Raw genomic sequence first — 19,666 nt, 5'->3', positions numbered from 1 at the left:
ACACTCAAAATACGGGTTAGGAGCAATTTTAGTTAGGAACTAATCTTCCATGTTAAGTGACAACACACTAAAAGTAGTTCGGATCCCGTTGCTCCTTATCATAAGTATTAATTACCTAACAAACCCTAATCACACTAGTTAACATATAATGAATATAAAACTAGAAATTAACCAAGTATTAACAATATTACGGCCGTTCAAAAGAAATAACAATATAACGGAGTAGTTGGCCAACAAACATTGCATGTCACCCTAAGATATATGGCTGTGTGCCTCGGCTGACCACAAAAATTGTCGGACTCATGCACTACTTGCATGGTTCCTTTAATCTAATTTAAATACCACAATAAACAAGCAAGAATCACTTTACCATAGATTTTCTCAATCATGCACATAGTCACTCTAGTTGATTTTTAACTTTATGGACTTATATTAGAGACACCCTTCTTTACATATATACACAAGCACATCTTGTGTGATCAATCTGTACATGTAATTACATACTATTTAAGATCCCATTAAATCCGCTTTGAAAGATTTCCTTCTCTTGCCAAACATGTCGTCTTTGGACCCGAGTGGATGCAAGAAAAGGAAGAGAGTAGAGAGAGTTTTTAAGTTCAAGGCTTTCGGTGAACAAGGGCATCCGATAGAGAGTTGCGGCACGTTTCGGAGCAATGTGAAGGCTCTCCTAGAATATGGAAACATAGAAATGGCATTTGTGAATGGAATGACATTTTGGTCGTTTCAACTAGAAGTCCATCACCATCCCCCTTCTAATATATTGTTATTTGTTGTTGAAGAGCCAGTTGAGGGGTCACTAAATCGCCATTGCAAGCATTGTATATATGTTGGTAAATCTTTTTAATTTATGCTATGAATTTCCCATAAAATGCGCTTTCTATGGACTTTTTTTTCCGAAATAGAAAGAAAAGAAGAGAGCAAATGTTTTTAGGAAAAAGAATTTTTGTTTTTAGTTTCTAGGTGACTCATCATATGAAATGGCGGATCCTAAAAATTGTATATATGTTGTTAGATATTGTCTGATGATATGGAAGTTTCGAACACGTTCTGCCATTTGAAAGGACATAACTAGTTTAAATTTTATAGGATACGCTATTTCAAATAGAAAATCATGAATATATAGTTCTCTTCAAACAAGTACACCTTTGATTTGATGTAACGTTTTTTTTTCATGAGATCTGCTATTTTAAATGACAGATCCTAGAAAATTCAAACTAGTTCCATCGTTTGGAATGACGAAACACCTTCGAAACTTCCATGCCATTAGACAAAAGTTGACAACGTGTGTACAATTTTTAGGATCCGCCACTTCAAATGGCGGATTACCTAGAAACCAAAAAATCTCTATCCTAGAAACTATTTGGTCTCTTCTTTTCTTCCTATATTGGGAAAAAATGAATTTTCCCTAATATGCGATTTCTATTTGAGTATGCAAGTGATTAACCGTTGATTTTGGCACCATGAAAGGACAGGGTGGGGAGACCATATGATATGCAATAAGAAGTATCATTTTCTTGTGCCATCTAAGGATACAATGGCAGCTTTTTTGAGCTATGAAGGAAACCAAAGCAGTATAGTAATGGGTAAGTTAAATTTTGTGGAATTAAATGGCATGGTGTGTTTCACTCTAATGGATTTGGGCATTTGCTATGTGTCAATGGGTCGGAGATGGGTTCGGACTTGGCTGGGCACCGCGTCATGGAATTCTGGAACCGTCTATGTATCTGCTTGCAAGCCAGGTTAGGTCTAAACCCTAAGTTGTGTACTTGTGTAGCTGCAATATCGTTCACTATGTAGGATATGGATGAATTTCATATATGCTTACTTTATAACGTGATTGATTTTTGTTACAACAATCTTTACATGCAATTGATATTTATGAAGTCATTAAACCAGTACTTCATCATATATAAAATGTAGCCAGGAAAATTCGGTATGATAAGAATTAATATTTAGAATTTGTAATTAAAAAAAAAATGCTCCTTTTAACCTATAATTTTGAACTAAAGATGGAATTATTCTTTTCAACCTTTAAAATAACCGCGGGTGTTTGGGATTCCTTATCTTACCTCCTTATTACTTATTTAAGTCATAAGTTATAAGTTATAAAATTAAAACTTATGACTTATACACTCACAAAGCCTAAATTTTTCAAATACCTTATAACTTATATTATAAGCTTATAAATTATTATAAGCAACAAGGAGACAAAATAAGGAATCCGAAACACCCCTGCATATATTTAGACCATGTGTTGTTGGCGAAAAACCCACTTTACATCATCTTTTTTTGGGCATGAAACACCATTATCACCTTGAAGGAAGAAGGGGGGGGGGGGGGGGGGTAAGCGCAGGGGGCAAGCTAATTCTTTTCCTCCACTACACTTGCTTTTAAGGTCAAGTTTTGTTGCTAACTAGCAGAATTGGCTTCCGCGATATCAATGATTTTATATGTGTGCATTTGTAATTCATATTTAATCTTTATACTATAATCAGCTATCTTCCTACATATTTCATATAAGTTAACATGCAAGCTACACAAATCAAAAAGAAAAAAAAAAGAATACAAACATAAAGAATATATACTACATCAAAGCACCTACATAAATATTATAATACAACATACTTAAAAAAAAATAATAGTGCTACAAATTCTCGTCAAGCCCTTACACATACAGATACACATACAGATACACATACACATACACATCCTATCAAAATTTCTAGACGGTATCATCAAATTCGTACACATACGCATTCTACCAAATTTCTTACGTAGTATATCAGCTATCTTCCTACACATTTCATATAAGTTAACATGCAAGCTACACAAATAAAAAAGTAAAAAAAAAAAGAAAAATACCAACATAAAGAATATACTACATAAAAACAACTACATAAATATTATAATATAACATACTTAAAAAAATAAATAATAGTGTTACAAATTCTCATCAAATCCTTACATATACCCATCCTATCAAAATTTCTAGACGGTATCATCAAACTCGTAAACATACACATTCAGTCAATTTTCTTGCATAGTACCATCAAACCTGTGCATAAGGGGGCAAGCTAATTCTTATGCCCTACAACACTTGGATTTATGGTAAAATTTTGTTGCTAGCTAGCGGGATTGTTATTGTGACCGAGCCGTTAGAATTAACATGTCCGACGAGGTCCGAATATGTATTCCAGCATCGTTAGGGTTTGATATAAATTAGGGACTTTTGGTGATTTGAAACGTTCATTTGGTAGGGTTTGGGTTTCAATTTGCTGAATTGATGAATTCACAGATTTAATAAAATATCGGTGGGGAGAGACGGTGGTGATATAGTGGTTTTCTTGCTTGATCATTTAGAGATATGGTGGCAGCATACCTGATGGTGGCTGTGCTACGGGTTGGTAGCGACTGGTGGTGGTGTGTGAATTGCAAAAGAGAGAGAGAGAGAGTGTGTGTATGAGAGAGAGAGAGAGAGAGAGAGAGAGAGAGAGAGAGAGAGAGAGAGTGAAGAGACTGTGCCATGTAAGCCGCCATCCAGGCAATTTTTAACAACTAGGCATGCCACGTAAGCATTAGACCAACCGAGTTAACATTAAGTTAGTCACATATCAATGTGAACAAATAGGTTAAAAGTTATGATCGCTAGCAGCTAACTTGTTAGTTGAGATTGTTATTTGTCAACCGTCAATAGTTGCCCAGGATGATTTAGAACCAACTTTCTATGATTAATCAAAGGAGCAGTGCTTGAGTGATAAACCGATGACTTTCTCTAGAGAAAATAATTGGTTATATTCTTGCTTGTGAAAAAATGTCATAGGCGAGACGGGGTTTTACCATAGTGGGCCCTCGGGCGAGGAGTTTCCTTGAAATTGGTGGTGGACTGTGTTACCATCGCTGTTTGCGATCACGTGCATTGGTGGCCTTTTGCCAATGATGTATCCGGGTGGTCAAACTTTGTTGATCGTAAAAGAAAGAAAGAATTTAATTAATCAAAAGGCTTTGTCATAATAGTATTGATGTGCCCCTTAATTATAAGGCTGTGTGTTGTCGCTGAAGCCGGACTCCGAATTCATCCAATAATATCGTGCCATGCATTGCTGACTGGATACTCGCTGAAGCCACTGTTGAAACCGCCTGAGCCTATTGTGGTCTAGACGAACAGTGGCTTCAGCGAATTATCTGATTTATTTATTTATTTAATTTTTTCTTCTAAATTTGGAAACTATAACTAAAATTACATTAAAATAAATATATTAACAAATAATATTAGTCTAGAACAAGATCATCGGGACGTCTAGCCCATAAATTCTCAACCAACTCATGACGAAGGTTTCCATGATTTCGCGGCTCTTGAGATATAAGATGTTTTGAAGTTTTTCATCATCGGTGATTGTCGATTCAGGTCGTGAGAAGCCACCTTGGAAATTTTGACAAATAGCTATACAGTGGTCTTCAAGAACCATGCTATGTAGAATTATACATGTGTAGTAAACATCCATTATTTTCTCCCTTGACCAAAACCGTAGTGGCTTCGAAATCAAATGAAAATTTTTCTTTAAAACTCCAAACGCCCTTTCAATGTCTTTACGTGCCGATTCTTGCTTCTTCTAAAAGTACCTCCGGTTGTCTTCAACTGGATATTTATAAGCTTTAACAAGCGTCGACCATTCATTGTAAATCCTGTCAACCAGGTAGTAGCCATGCTTGAATTGAACCCCATTCGCATAAAACGTTTGAGTTGGCTCAGCCCCGTCAATAATGTCATCGAATATCAGTGAATGCTCGATAACATTTATATCGTTATTTGACCTGAAAACACCAAAAAATGCATTCCAGAACCAATGATCATGGGAGGCCGCCGCCTCAAGTATAATATTAGGGCTGGGGTGATCACCCCAGTGGAACTGAACTCGCCAGGCCATAGGACATATATCCTATCCAATATGTGTACAGTCAATGCTACCGAGTATCCCGAAGAAACCATGTTTTTCACCGTGCACCTCGTATATGCATTGGATATCATACAAAGTTGGTTTGCGCAAATATCTTCGTGAGTAAATCGATATGATCCCTATGTATAAACATTGTTAAGTAAACCCCAGACAATATACAAAATATAACTTAACGAAACATATATGTATTCCTTGACAGAAAAAATGAAGTCGTGAAACCTTTTCAGACATTTCTAGGTATTCATCCATTGCGTCGACGAAATTCCATATGCTAGTTGACAAATAGAAGTTGTACATTTGTGGATGGTCGTGAAACCCGATCTATATCTTGCATCTTCTCTTTATTGAAAAAAAAAATACCGATCAGACAAATCATTAGATAAACGCATGAATAGTTGTCTACTCATTCAATACCGACGCCTGAAATGTTCTTCATCATAAAGGGGATCGGGGCTAAAATAGTGACGTATCAAAGTTTCATTAGCGCCCACTCGATCACGACGAAGAGGTGGTTGTCTTGTTAGTCTTTGTCGTCCTCGAAACTATTCAACTAACAGGTTAACTGTTATTCTCCCGGCTTCAAAAATAAGGTCGTTATCCTCCGAAGAGCCGAGCGAATAAAAGGAATTCCATTGCATTTTTGGTTTGTAATTGGGTGTATTGGAGAGAAATGAGTAGAATGAGTGAGTATTTTTTGTTGGTTTTTTGGTGTGTGAAAGTGTTTGTTTATATAGGTAAATTTAAAAAGGAAAAAGAAGCCATCAACGGTCATATCATGGATCCAAAAAACATTCCATTCCCAACAGTCACTTCACCAGTCGTGGGCGCTCGCTTGCGGCACCATTTGCGGCGGCCCGTTGTGGTGTTCACCACCGACATGGCTAGCGCCAGCCGCTCGCGGCTCTGGTGAAGCCACCACAACGCACAGCCTAAGAGATGAGAGGTCAATTAGTATATTGTAGTTAGTAAATTTAATAGGTGTTTCTTTAAGTCCGTTAGACAAAGGAGACAAATTTGATTAATGCTATTTCATTAATGCTTAGAGCATTTTCATTAGCTTCTCTATATTCATCTTTCTAATTATATTAAAAAAATACCATATTTTCTCTCTCTTTTTTTTTAATTAAATAATATTATTTGTACACTTTTATTATTACACTTTCTCTTTTCTCCATTCAAAACCATTTCAAAAATCATTAAAAAATTATAAAGGGTGAACAATGTTTTACAAATTTATTTATGAGCAGTAACTTTTATTTTTTCTTCATTTATAACCACTTATAGCTACTTCATTAAAAATGGAGAGCCCACGTACATAAGTATGAAGGACCTGTTGTGAATCCGAGTTTGGTAAAATTTATGTATGAGCATTCAATAGAGGATATTGTATTTCCAGAAAATCAATATATACTAGGTACATATGTTCAATAAAAACATATATTTATGATACATAAAACAAGCAATGAGTTGGCAATGTATGCACACACCTGCACACCAAATTAATTATTTACTGATTTTGAAAGCTCAATTCAAATAGGGTTTGTCTATTCAGACATCCTTTTTGCTATTCATACACCCATTTTGCACACATTTTCTCTTTTACATACACCCTCTCTAAAGAATGAAAGGGTGCCTAAATAGCAGCACCCTTTAAATATGGGCAAAGCACGTAAGTATAAACTGCTTTATACTTTTTCCTTTTTTAATAAAAAAATCTACTATACTATTAAAACAATTACTCTTTTCATAAATAACAAACATTCTCATAATTTCTTACTAATAAAATAATTTAAAATTAAAATAAATTATAATCAACTTAATTATATTAACTTCTAATTTACTATACTATTAATACATGTGTTCATTAATGAGTTTGAGTTTTTCTTTTCAAAGTTTAATGATAATTATTTTTTATTTTGGTTTCATTTTGGTTTTTGGTTTTTTTTTTCTATTTTAGTTTTTATAAATTTGTTTCGTTTCAGTTTAAATTTCGGTTCAATTTTTTTATTTTTTATTTTTTAGTTTTGTATTAGATGGGTTTAACGTCATTCAGTTTTTTGTTTTGGTTTTTACAATTTTTGTTTTTTGTTCAGTTTCAGATTTATCGGTTTTAGTTTTTCAGTTTCATTTCGGTTTTGGTTTTAGTTTTATTGGCATTTGGTTTTATTTAGGTTTTTGTTTTTGTTTTTGGTTTTGTTTTTTCAATTTAGTTTCGTTTTGATTTGTATTTAGTTTGTTTAGTAATTGGTTTTAGTGTCTATTGAAAAATAAAAGAATATAGGGGGTTTACAAATTAAGTAAAAGGTTCATATGACTTTCAACTGGGTTGAAGTCGATGAAGCTTTATTTATAATTTTTTTTATCTTTACGACCAGTAGTAATAAATTCGCATTTGGTAGAAATAATTTCAAAAGCTAAGAACATTTTATGTGTTACCTTTCATTTTTTCTTCTTAATCTTCAAGTGTTTATTTCAATTTTCATTTATGAAAATGGGTCATTTTAGAAATGTTTTGATTTGCTTTGGCTCGGGTAAAAATGGATTATTTGTAAAAGGTATCAGTTTAGTTCCGGTCAACGAGTCAATATAAAAAGGTATTGATTTTGTTATGGTTTCAACGGGTCTTTTTAAAATCATATCGATTTGGTTCGGGTCATACTGGGTCAATTTTAGAAGATACCGATTTGGTTCAGGTTAAAATGGGTAATTCCTAAAACGTAATGATTTGATTTTGGTCATAAGATGTCATTTTAACAAGGTTTCGATTTAGTTCTGATTCTTAAATGTGTTTTCGGCGTGCTTCAGTTTATTAAAGTGCAAGACCTTTTACATGAAATGCAAAAATAGTTTTCGTAGTCAGTTAGTCACTGTGTTTGTTAGATTGGTGTATGAAATGTCATCAATTATGTTCCCAGTCCATGAATAAAAGAAGCCCGAATCATTTTTGAATGCTTATCGGGAATCTATCTTGGATGCTTACTTTCTTATTTGCTTGCTTTCCATACTAATGTTAGTGAAGTCTGTTTGTTTTCTGTTAATATTATTTTTTAAAGTTTATCAAGTTTATGTTTTAAAATTTTAAATTTTCTTCGTAAACATTCTACTATGTAAAGTCATTTTTTGTAAATTTACGTATTTTAATACTTTGCTTGTGTATGAATATGAATTGCAATTAAAAATCATATTACTGTCTCAAGAAAATATATTAAAAAATAACTTGTCATTTGAAATTATATATGTGTTTACTTGACAATTTCTATAGTTCCACCCGTGTCGTACACGGGTCACTAACCTAGTTTAAAACCATTTCAAAACAAAAGCTCGCATTCACTAATACATTCACCAACCATATCAAAATTATCAATTATAATTGCTATAATTGTAAATTTGTTATCAATAATGTATATGAGTAGAATTAAATCGAGTTTTGTTAAGTTTTACCTTGACTCGTTTAACTTATAAGGGCTTGAGCTCAAGTTCAGAAGTTTTATTTGTGAATTTTGAGCTCTCTCATAACTAGTTTTATAAACTCGAGCTCACTTATTTATTATTTATTAAAAATTTAAATATTCATAGTCTCAATATTTATCATCAACAAACAATTTTCATTATGTATTTTTATTATAAGTTCATATATAACAATTATCAAGTTAATACATATTTAATATAAAAAAGCTATGTAAGTATATAACAATTATCAAGTTAATATGATTGACTTTCCCGATGGATCTGGAGCTAACATGATGATCGTCGTTTGAGTCATGCAAAAACCTAATTAACCTAAGTAGCTAGTGTAAGTCAAGTATCGTATCCACCAGGAGTATGTGGTCAGTGTGAAGTGAAATCAATTCCTAACATTATGAAGTGAACTATATCAAAGTGCTGATCACACTAGCAAACGATTTGGTTTTAATAATAACCAAACAAATTAAGCAAAATTCAATCAATAAACAAGACAAATCACACCCAGGTTTCAAGTATGTAACAAAACAGTAATCTCATGTTCATTTAACAGATTAACTGTCAAATATCAAATCAGATTGATTAACGAGTTAAACCTAGGCATCAACAATCGCTAACACACGGCACTGGTTATCAAAAGTCCCTGCCAGTGTGATTCAACTAAGGGCAATTGTATGCTTCATCATATTTAAACTAATTAAGCAACCCTATAAGCAATTATCATAACAACTGGTAAACTAATCGTTCTGATCGAAGTAAACCTAAACCAACTGAATGCACAATAATATTAGACATCAATACTCATAGATTAATCAAAGACAATTACAATTAGTTGTTCTAGTACATGATAACTAAACTGAAAGATTTCAAACTATACATCCCGGGAATGACTCAAGAGGATTCAGCCGCTCATGATCTTCGATTAGTCTTCGGCTATTGATTCAGGATGATGAACTAAAAATCCCAAGGTGATCGGAGGTGATCCAGGGCTCCTGGAATTGCCCCTTGTCATCCCAAAATGGCTGGAAGTCGTTCTCCCTGATTAGGGTCCGTAAAATAGAAGATATAGGCCAAAACACTTTTTCCCGTCTTTTAGGCCCGTTGCGTAGTGAAATGGCCATATACCCATACCATGGCGCTACGTGATAGAAGATAACCTCATATTTGGATTCCTCTCATTGAGAAACCTAAAATTCATATATTATGGGTTCTGTAACTCATTTTCTAGCCCAGGATATACCCGTTTTACTTCTTGGTCGCTTTTGTCATCTCGAGATATCATTCCATGCTTGTAAAAGTCTCCAATTTAGCATCTTTAACGATCCATGACCTGAAATACAAAAGCACGCATGAGGGACCAAAGTTCTAACAATATACTAAACAAAACGACATAATTAACACACTAATATATATACAAAATACCCGAACATCATAACACCGGTCTTGTAGCAATCGGAGTTTTTTAAGGAGAAGCATCTTTAACCCAAACTTTGATCAATGTCATGGACTTATTTCCCTTGATGAATCAAAATCCCGTCCATCTTCTTTTCAACTTGTAGGCCCAGAAAGAATGTCATCTCCCCCATTGAACTAATTTCAAATCGACTCTGCATTACCTTTGAAAACTCTCTACACAGATTATCACTCGTTGATCCGAAGATGATGTCATCAACATACACTTGGACCAGGATCATATCGTTGCCAACCTTTTTGACAAAGAGTGTGTGTCAATAACACCTTTCTTGTAGCCATTTTCCAATAGATGTTCAGCTAACGTAGCATACCAAGCACGTGGTTCTTGATGAAGGCTATAGAGATCTTTGTCAAGTTGGTAAACGCATTTCGGACGATCTGGATCCTTAAAACCTGGCGTTTGCTTAACATAAATCTCCTCCTTTATTTTTCTATACAGGAACGCAGTCTTTACATCCATTTTAATAATTACCCCTTATCATCCTTCTTATTTCTGAACACCCATTTGGTACCAATCGGTCTCTTGTTCTCTGGCTTCTTTACCAGCCTCCACACATTGAGCTTCCTGAACTGTAACAACTGCATAGCTTCAGCACAGGAGTTCTTTAAGCTCAACTTTAGAAATAAAACAAGCAAAGAGACATTTGTTAATAGTTCCAGACTAACTCCTTGTTTGGATGCTGGTAGAGGGAGAGCCAATGATGTTCTCAGTTGGATGTGATCGGTGAATGGGAAACTGAGGGACAGGAACAACTTAAAGTTCAACCGTAAGGCTTTCAACCGGGTAGAAGACACTAGGCGTATTAATTAGGGAAACAGTTGGTCGTTGAATGATGTCAGGTTGATTTACCAAATATTCAAAAGCAATGGGACCATCCTAAAGATTCTACATGAAAGGAAAGACAACTTCTGGAACTGGAGTTGAATCGGTAGTGTTTGAAGCATCAGTGGAAACTTCATTTGCAACATCTTTAGATGCAGAAGATGCTTCAAAGTCAGCAGGAGGAGGTGTGGATATAGATTCAACTACATTTGCCTCTATCTGAGGAACAACTACAGGCTCTGAAGGTGATGGATCAACTCTATCAGTCGACTAGTATGAAGAATCTGAATCCAAGTCAAAATCATCTTCAAAAAGAATTACGTCGGTTGAATCTGCGGCTTGTGGAGCTGGATTAACTACAGTCGGTTGAGGAGCTATAGTTAATATGATTCTGACTTGAGCACCACCAGACAGATTAACATTATCCAAACTATCTATGAGAGCTTGAACCAATACAAATTGAGGTACTTTAGTTGGGGCTGGAGTAGTTGTAACTGAAGGGGGCAGACATAACATGAAACTGGCTGAACAAGTAGTTATAATCAAACATCCAGTTTGGACCAGTGCGAGCATCTGTTTGATTTTGCTCTTGCTAGTCAACATTGAAGGATTCCACAATCACTCCTACTTTCTTGTTGTAAACACGATAAGTGGTCTTGTTGGAAGCATACCCAACAAAATAATACTCATCTGCCTGTTCAGCAAACTTGGGACCTAAATTGGCATTTGTATGAAGCAGAGTACATGGACACCCAAAGGTCTTGAAGTAGTTGACTTGCGATTTGGTTTTGTATTAGACTTCATATGGAGTCTTCTTCAGATGCTTGTTAAGCAACACATGATTTTCAATGAAGTAAGCAGTATTAATTGCTTCACCCCAGAAAAACAAAGGAAGCTTTGAGTCTGACAATATCGTTTTAGCAACTTCGATCAGTGTTCTGTTTCGTCTTTCAGCAACCCCATTCTGTTGTGGAGTGTACGGGGGCACTGAATTAACGGTCTATCCCTTTGGAGTGGCAAAAATCATTCACCATTCGGTTGCAGAATTTTGTTCCATTGTCTCTATGTATAAACTTGATTCTTTTGTCGGCTTGATTCTCCACAAGTGTCATGAATCTGATAAGGAACTGAGCTGTTTCATCCTTATGTCCTAGAAGAAAGGTTCAACTGAAACGAGAATAATCATTAGTAAGAACAAGAAAATAGCTTTTCTGCCTGTTGCCAAAGAATGAATGGGTCCAAACAAGTCCATATGCAACAGTTGAAGAATAGAATCTTTAGAATTTACAATCTTGGGCCTGTGAGGGAGTTTGTGTTGCTTGCATTTGGAGCAGAAAATACATTTTTCAATGCAAGAGAAAGTCTTAACAGGAAAACCCCTCACATGTTCTCCTTTCATAAGTTTGTTTAAATTCTTAAAGTTGATATGACCAAAGATGTGTATGCCAAAGTGATGAATCATTCTCTGAGGCTTTAAATAGTAAACATGAATCAGCTTGTCGTGAATACGAGCTTCTTATGTCTAAAATGTATATATCATTATGACTCAGAGTACACATCAGAATCCATTTCTATGGGACTTGAAAACCTGGTTTTTAAGATCAAACATTCATGTTCAGTAAAGAGAGTGGAGCATTTGTTGTCACAGATTTGAAAGACACTAAGAAGATTATGGTTGAGTTGTTCCACTAGGTTGAAATCTTCAAAGGTCAAAGGGTCATTAGAGACCTTTCCTCTCTTCGTTATTTTCCCTCATATGTCATCTACAAAGGATGCGGATCCACCATCAAACGGTTAAACGTCAAATAGTAAGATTCGTCTCCCGTCATATGTCGGGTGCAACCACTATTTAAGTACCAAACACTATTGAAAGACCTTCTTAACTAACCCTACATGCATTAGCAGTTAATTAGACATGGGTTCCCGAGACAAAGATGTCTCAGGAAGATTAACCACAAAGTCACCCAATTTTATTTTATTTTCTGAAAACATATTGCTTGCTGTTGAATCATCACTAGATGAATAGTCCTTAGGAACCCATGCAGAAACTTGTTCCTTGTTTTTGAAGTTCTTGGATCTAGTCTTGTTTGTTTTAAAAACAAAATCCTCAGCTTTTTCAATCTTTGGATTTCTTTTCTTTCTCTTTGAAACTGTTTTCGTTGGATTCTTAAACTCTGCAGTCTTTGAATCCCTTTTTGCTCTCTCCTTTTTGGTTATCCAAAAAGGCTTTTTGTTTTTCTAGGTTTTGGATCTCATGTCCATTTCACTGGCATTACTCACAATTTGATTAGCCCTTGATCCCGAATTGCTAGCAGTTATAGATCGAAACTGATTGAACTATTTTTGCATATCTCTCTGTTGTCTATGCCAGTTCTTGCAATGTCTTGCAAGGTGAGATGGATTGCCACATACATAACAACAATTTCTACTATAGACCTCATAATACTCATTAGAGCTATAAGATCTTTAATGATACTGAGAAGATGATCCTTGGAATAAAGGAACATGACTGTGATCCTCAATTGATTTTTGACCATAATAATGAACATACGTGTGCATTTGTAATTCATATTTAGTATGTATCCAATAATCAGCTATCTTCCTGCACATTTCATATAAGTTAACATGCAAGCTACACAAACAAAAAAGTCAAAAAAGAATACCAACAAAAAGAATATACTACATAAAAGCAACTACATAAATATGATAATAATACAACATACTTAGAAAATAAGTGTTACAAATTCTCATCAAGCCCTTACATGTGCACATCCTATCAAAATTTCTAGACGTTATCATCAAACTCGTACACATACACATTCTATCAAATTTCTTTGCAGTATAATCAGTTATCTTCCTACAAATTTCATATAAGTTAACATGCAAGCTACATAAATAAAAAGTAAAAAAAAAATACCAACATAAAGAATATACTACATAAAAGCAACTATTTTTATATATACTATTAGCAAGTTTGGTTGTTTAGTTTCTATCAGTGACTAGTAAAATCAAGAAAAAACATAGAGTTGGTTTCTATTTATTATTTTTATATGTACTATTAGCAAGTTTGGTGTCCAATAATGGTTCTACATTGTGCTTTGTTAGTATATTTTTAATTTTTTATTTTAAACCCACTATACTTTTCACCTTTTGCAACTTTGTCACAAAATAATTTTTATTTTTATGTATTACACTTTTCTACTTTCAACTTTGGTCTTTTATACTTTTTATTTTTTTTACAATTTTTTTTGTTTAATGTCTCGATCTTAATTTTGCGAGTTAACATGTCGCAACGCGTGTGGGTGGTTCAACGTTTTTACGTCTAGTTTTTTCGTTAAACGGCCCCGTCGCAACAAGCAATCCTAAGTTGACTTAGTAATTATTTTCATTGTTTTACGTTCTGGTTTAATTTTTGTGTGTTAACACGCTGCATCGGGCGTGCTTGGTTCAACACTTATACATCTACTTTTGTTCGGTAGTACACCCCGTCGTAGTGCGGGGGTTTAAATACTAGATTACAACATAATCCATCCTACTTTTCAAAACTTTTACCTTCTGGGTTTGAAGTTAAATCTTCATGTCAGCTATATTAGGCTTTGGCTAACCTGGCGCTAATCATCTAGTTCTTTGCAACAGGAAAGTTAGCTTGATTGATTTGGCAAAGCAGAAGAACATGGATTTGAGACTCCTTCACGGGGCAGCATATGGGCGGTCATGGTTCGGTAATTGGGGCTACCTGTTTGGCCGAGGAAGCTTTGGTGTCACAAGACAAATGTATCAAAAATCCCTTGAAGCCCTCCAAAATATTCCTTTATGCATCCTTGCTCATCACATTGGCACTTCAAATATGGATATCCCAACCTTGTTCTCTAGATACCAAACGCTTTCAACCCGTTCCTTATTGACCCTAGGTGATCTGCTCAGGTTCTGCTAGACCTCAAACACCGGCTTCCTAGAGAAAGCGCTTTGAATACATACAACCCGGGGATCTTGGTTGAAAATTCTTGTAGATGGTCCCCTAAACGTATTGAAATGGCTGCACGGGTTATTGTTGAATCACTAAAGAAAGCGAAAATCAGATGGGTTTCAAGGCAAGAAGTTAGGGATGCTGCCCATGCCTATGTTGGTGACACGGGTTTGCTTGATTTTGTGCTTAAGTCGTTAGGGAATCATGTCGTCGGGAAGTATTTGGTTCGTCGATGCTTGAATCCGGTAACCAAAGTATTAGAGTACTGCTTAGAAGATATTTCCAACACTTTAACTAACCAAGAAGAGTTTGTTATAAATGATTCGAAGTTGAAAGCTCGGTACAAGATCTCTAGAGTTCAACTCATGAATGACATGTCTTACATCTATAGGCACATCCTTAGAGGACAAACCAAAGAAATGGATAGATCTATAATGTCTTCCATTTCATTAGCATCAAGAATAGTCCTTGATACCAAGTACTTCATTAAAGATTATAGCGTGGAAATGTTTTCAAAATATGAATCAGAAACCGGAGAACAGTCAAAACTTTATTGCACCATAGCAATACAAGACAAGGGAGAAATCTATGGGCATGTAGAAGGTGAAAAGAAGTTAATTACCGCACCGTACGAGATCATAATGTTAAGAAACAACACAACATTTGATGAGCTTATAGAAGAAGTGGAGAAAAACTTTAAGGAAATATATTGGGGACTAAAGAGCTTCATGTTTGGGTCAATAATGAACAAAAATCCTAATGGATCTGATCAGGTGTTTAGAGTTACCAAATCTGGAAGCAAACTTGTCTTTCAAGGAAAATTACTTGAGATGGGACCAAATCTTGAAAATATATACGAAAGTGGCTCACGACAAAGAGTCTTTGTGGATTGCGGTTGTGGAGCAAAAGATGATGATGGTGAAAGAATGGTGGCTTGTGATATTTGTGAAGTTTGGCAGCACACAAGGTGTTTGAACATTCCAAACAATGAAGAAATTCCGAATATATATGTTTGCAGTCGATGCGAACAAGACATTCTAGTTTTACCAGCACTACCATAGTAACAAACTAGCTTAGAAATCTTGCTTGATTCAAATGTTACTAGTTATCTGTAACTAAACTACTACTTTAATTTTCTTTTAGTGCTCTCTTACACTACTCTTGCAAAAGTGGTGTTCCTAATGAAATTTGTGAGTTCCTATTTTGAACTTTTATCTGCTGCATTCGATAAGGTATAATCATGACCAAATCTTTAAGTTTCCCAGTGCATGCTTCATTTTGTTGTCTTTACGCATATTTGTGATCAGGCGGTTGAAGCTAGTTTGCTGAAATTTGGTGGTTTCGGAATTAAAATTCGGCCATATGGATAAGTAATTGATTAATCTTGCGGAGAATGTTGGTCTGATTTCATTTCATTAACCAAAAACTAGCTAGGTGATATAATTTTTAGCACTTGTATTAATTACTATGTCTATTTGATTGATGAATTCATCATCTATGTGGGCGATGGACGCAATATGATGTTTTGATGGAAACTTTGAATTAGAAAACAATCGAGGGTCAAATTCTTAAAACAAAATTAATGACATTGAAGACGTTTAACACAATTTATTTTTGGTTTAATTTTGGTGACCCTTCAACTTTTGGTGAACTTTTAATTTTATTCCTTTCCACTATAAAACCAAGGTGACAGGGGGTTGTGATTAAACTTGAAAACTTTCACAATGTTTGTGAGACTTTCTATACTCTCAAAAACACTCAACAAATAATTCTGTTCCTACGATCCTGAAGGTGTTTTTTAGGCTCATTGGTCTACTCTAGTAGTTCAATTGCTCTTTGTTGTTCTACCGTGGGAGACATGCGCGTTTTTAGTTGGGACGGAAAATCTGTTTTAAGAGAACGACGCCAAACACGGGCCTTGATTTAATGCTACTACCCCTTTCTCCATTTGTAATTTCCTTTTAAGTTATTTGGTTTTCTATTTTTATTGTATTTTATAGATAAAATTGTGAACGGTTTCCCTACAATAAAACCGGTAGTTACATAAATTTAACCACTCTTAATGTTGGAGTAAGAGCCGTAATGTTCGACGATGAATTAATTATTACAACTCATTTTCTTTTAAAGTAGCGTATTGTTTAACGGGCATATCCCAAATTAATAGACTACATTAGTGATTTAGTTTCTATTGTGGATGATCGCCAAAAACCTATTGAACACAACAACTGTTTTTAACAAAGAAGACGGTTTGTCGGTTAACCAACTTCGTTATGCAATTGACCTCGATAATCGTAGCTTGAGGAATCTAGAGTATGATTGGAATAATTGGGTGGCCACTATAGTCAACATCTTTAAGTGGCGAGTCGTATTTGAAAGGATCATGACACATTGTTTGGCCGATGGTGTAAAATCCAAATCTTTGCTTTTGTTTTTGTAACGAATATATTTATTATTCCCAATTTTGTCTCTTGAGTAAGAAAAGGAAAATGATAAATGGGATATGGAAGGCTTGGAACGATCTTTAACAACAAAGAAGCAACATTTTGCATTGGAAGACAGAGAAACGGTGGGTTAGTTTTAGTTGAAAATAAAGGAAAGAGTTAATTGCAATTATGGTCCTTATGATGACATCTAAAACGTAGGTTTTAACCCCGTGGTGATATTTTCGTAGATATGGGCCATGTGGTGGTTCTTTTTTCTCAATCCGGGTCCATCATCAAGTCATAGCGTTAGTTAGTCTGTGAAAAGACACTAACACCCTTGTAATTTGCAACCCTGTTGTTTTTAAATAAATGCAATTTGGACCCTCGTTTTGTTTAACGATTTCTCTCAAAAAAATAAGGGAAAATTCTTAAAATAGCCCCTTTTAGAGAGAAAAGTCCCAAAATAGCCCTTTTTTCCTCAAAATCTTTTATAATTTGGACTGTCAAGACGCATTGGATTAGATAAAAATAAAGACTAGATTTTGAAAGAAAGTCAGGTAAAAAACGAGATTTTGGGAAATAATGCCATGCGAGTCTAAATTATTTGTAATCTTAGAGCAAAAGTTCAAATTTTTCAAAAACCTTTTTACTAAAAAAAACCGTCTTGAGAGACTGTATTTTTATGTTTCCTACCTTTCCCGTCCATATTTCAAATTCTTAGAAAAATATATTTTTTACAATTATACCTTTTAACCACCACCACCACCTTCCAACTTGTCATGTAATCACGCAACCAGTTTCGATTTCCACCGCCTCCGATCTCCGGTACCATTTCTTCCACCGGCGCTTCATCCTTATCGCCGGAAACAGCTCTCCGGAATCGGTTATGAGATTCCGGTTACGAGTTACACATCCTTATCGCCGATCTCCGGTACCATTTCTTACACATTCAAAGTTTTTAAGTAATCATGAAACCTTGCTAATGATATTATAAGCTATAACAACCAACCAACTGAGACATAATATGATTAATATACCTCTGGAAAGGACCAAGACCCCTGTTTCCCACAACAAGGAGGTCTGGCTTGACTCGTTTAACCTCATGGCAGATTACTTCTTTGGGATCGTCTTTCTTAATCCATGCTTCACATGCTACCTGTTACAATTTTAACCACCAAGCTCAATGCACATGAAAGATATAGTGCGTGCGTGTGTGTGTGTGTGCGCGAGACAAAGAGAGAGAGAGCTGTTTCCACCGGAATCTCGTAACCGGAATCTTCGAATGTGTAACTCCGGTGGAGTTCACGCACCGGAGAGCTGTTTCCGGCGATAAGGATGAAGGGCCGCTGGAAGAAATGGTACCGGAGATCGGCGGCGGTGGAAATCGGAACTGGTTGCGTGATTACGTGACAAGTTGGAAGGTGGTGGTGGTGGTGGTTCAAGGTGGTGGTGGTTAAGGGGTATAATTGTAAAAAATATATTTTTCTAAGAATGTGAAAATATGGACGGAAAAGGTAGGAAACATAAAAATACTGTCTCTCAAGACGGTTTTTTTGAGTAAAAAAGTTTTTGAAAAATTTGAACTTTTACTCCAAGATTAAAAATAATTTGGAATTGCACGGCATTATTTCCCCAAATCTAGTCTTTTACCTGACTTTCTTTCAAAATCTCGTATGTATTTTCATCTAATTCCCAATGCGTCTTGACAGTCCAAATTATAAAAGATTTTGAGGAAAAAAGGACTATTTTGGGACTTCTCTCTCTAAAAGAGGCTATTTTGGGAATTTTTCCAAAAAATAATAACAAAACCTTCCACAATGGGTTTCGACCTGGGTCTAGCCACACCAAGTAAACACTCGCAACCAACTGGACTATAATTATTATTGTTAAATTTTTTATTATATTATTCAAATCATAACCCAACTACCACCAGCTTCTATACCCTCTCCACATCATCATCTTCATCATTCAGATTTGAGTTTAGCTTCTATACCCTCTCCAACATCAACATCACCATTTTTTTTAAATGTGGCTTTTGATCAATGTTTGCATAACGATAAATATTGTGTTTGTTAAGGTAGATATGCGTTTCCCCAGTGACTGTTGAGTTGAGTGTGCCAAAATTTAGTAAAGTACAGCTACGAACTCATAAAGGTTCAGATAGTTGATTGCCTGTAAACGTGCCTTACAAATTGAAACTCATCAACCGACATCTAGGCCCACCGCTACCACCACCACCACCACCACCGACCACCATATATGATCCCTCTTTCTATATTCTTCTTCTAAACTAAACCCAAACTTTCATATTTTGCAAATGGACGGCGACAGTGACGGTGGCGAAGTGTCGTCTGATAAGTGAACCACCACGGAGTCAATCTTGGTCGGCAAGAGCAATCAAGACATGGTTGTATCTGTTGAGGTTTCATCACTGATTTTGGTTGATGAGAATGCTAAATTAGGACTTAAATTGAGTATTGGAAGTGGTGATGAAGAGATAAATATGGTTGCAATCCTCTCATTTCGCCGGAGACTAATGTGT

The 19,666-nt window shown here is 35.3% G+C and overlaps 1 pseudogene across 1 annotated transcript; it reads left to right on the top strand.

Annotated features, from left to right (window-relative positions):
• The first annotated feature begins 249 nt into the window (after positions 1–249).
• Positions 250–15,762, top strand: LOC143573090 (PHD finger protein MALE STERILITY 1-like; annotated as a pseudogene). The gene is made up of 3 exons (XR_013142367.1): positions 250–851; positions 1,494–1,760; positions 14,371–15,762. The product of XR_013142367.1 is annotated as a PHD finger protein MALE STERILITY 1-like (transcript).
• The last annotated feature ends 3,904 nt before the right edge of the window (positions 15,763–19,666 follow it).

The sequence above is a fragment of the Bidens hawaiensis genome, unplaced genomic scaffold (genome assembly GCF_021521415.1).
Source record: "Bidens hawaiensis isolate Kalapana, Puna unplaced genomic scaffold, B.hawaiensis_p1.1 tig00001382_1, whole genome shotgun sequence".
Taxonomy (NCBI): Eukaryota; Viridiplantae; Streptophyta; class Magnoliopsida; order Asterales; family Asteraceae; genus Bidens; species Bidens hawaiensis.
Note: the sequence above shows the minus strand (reverse complement) of the source record. Positions and strands in the feature narration are given on the sequence as shown.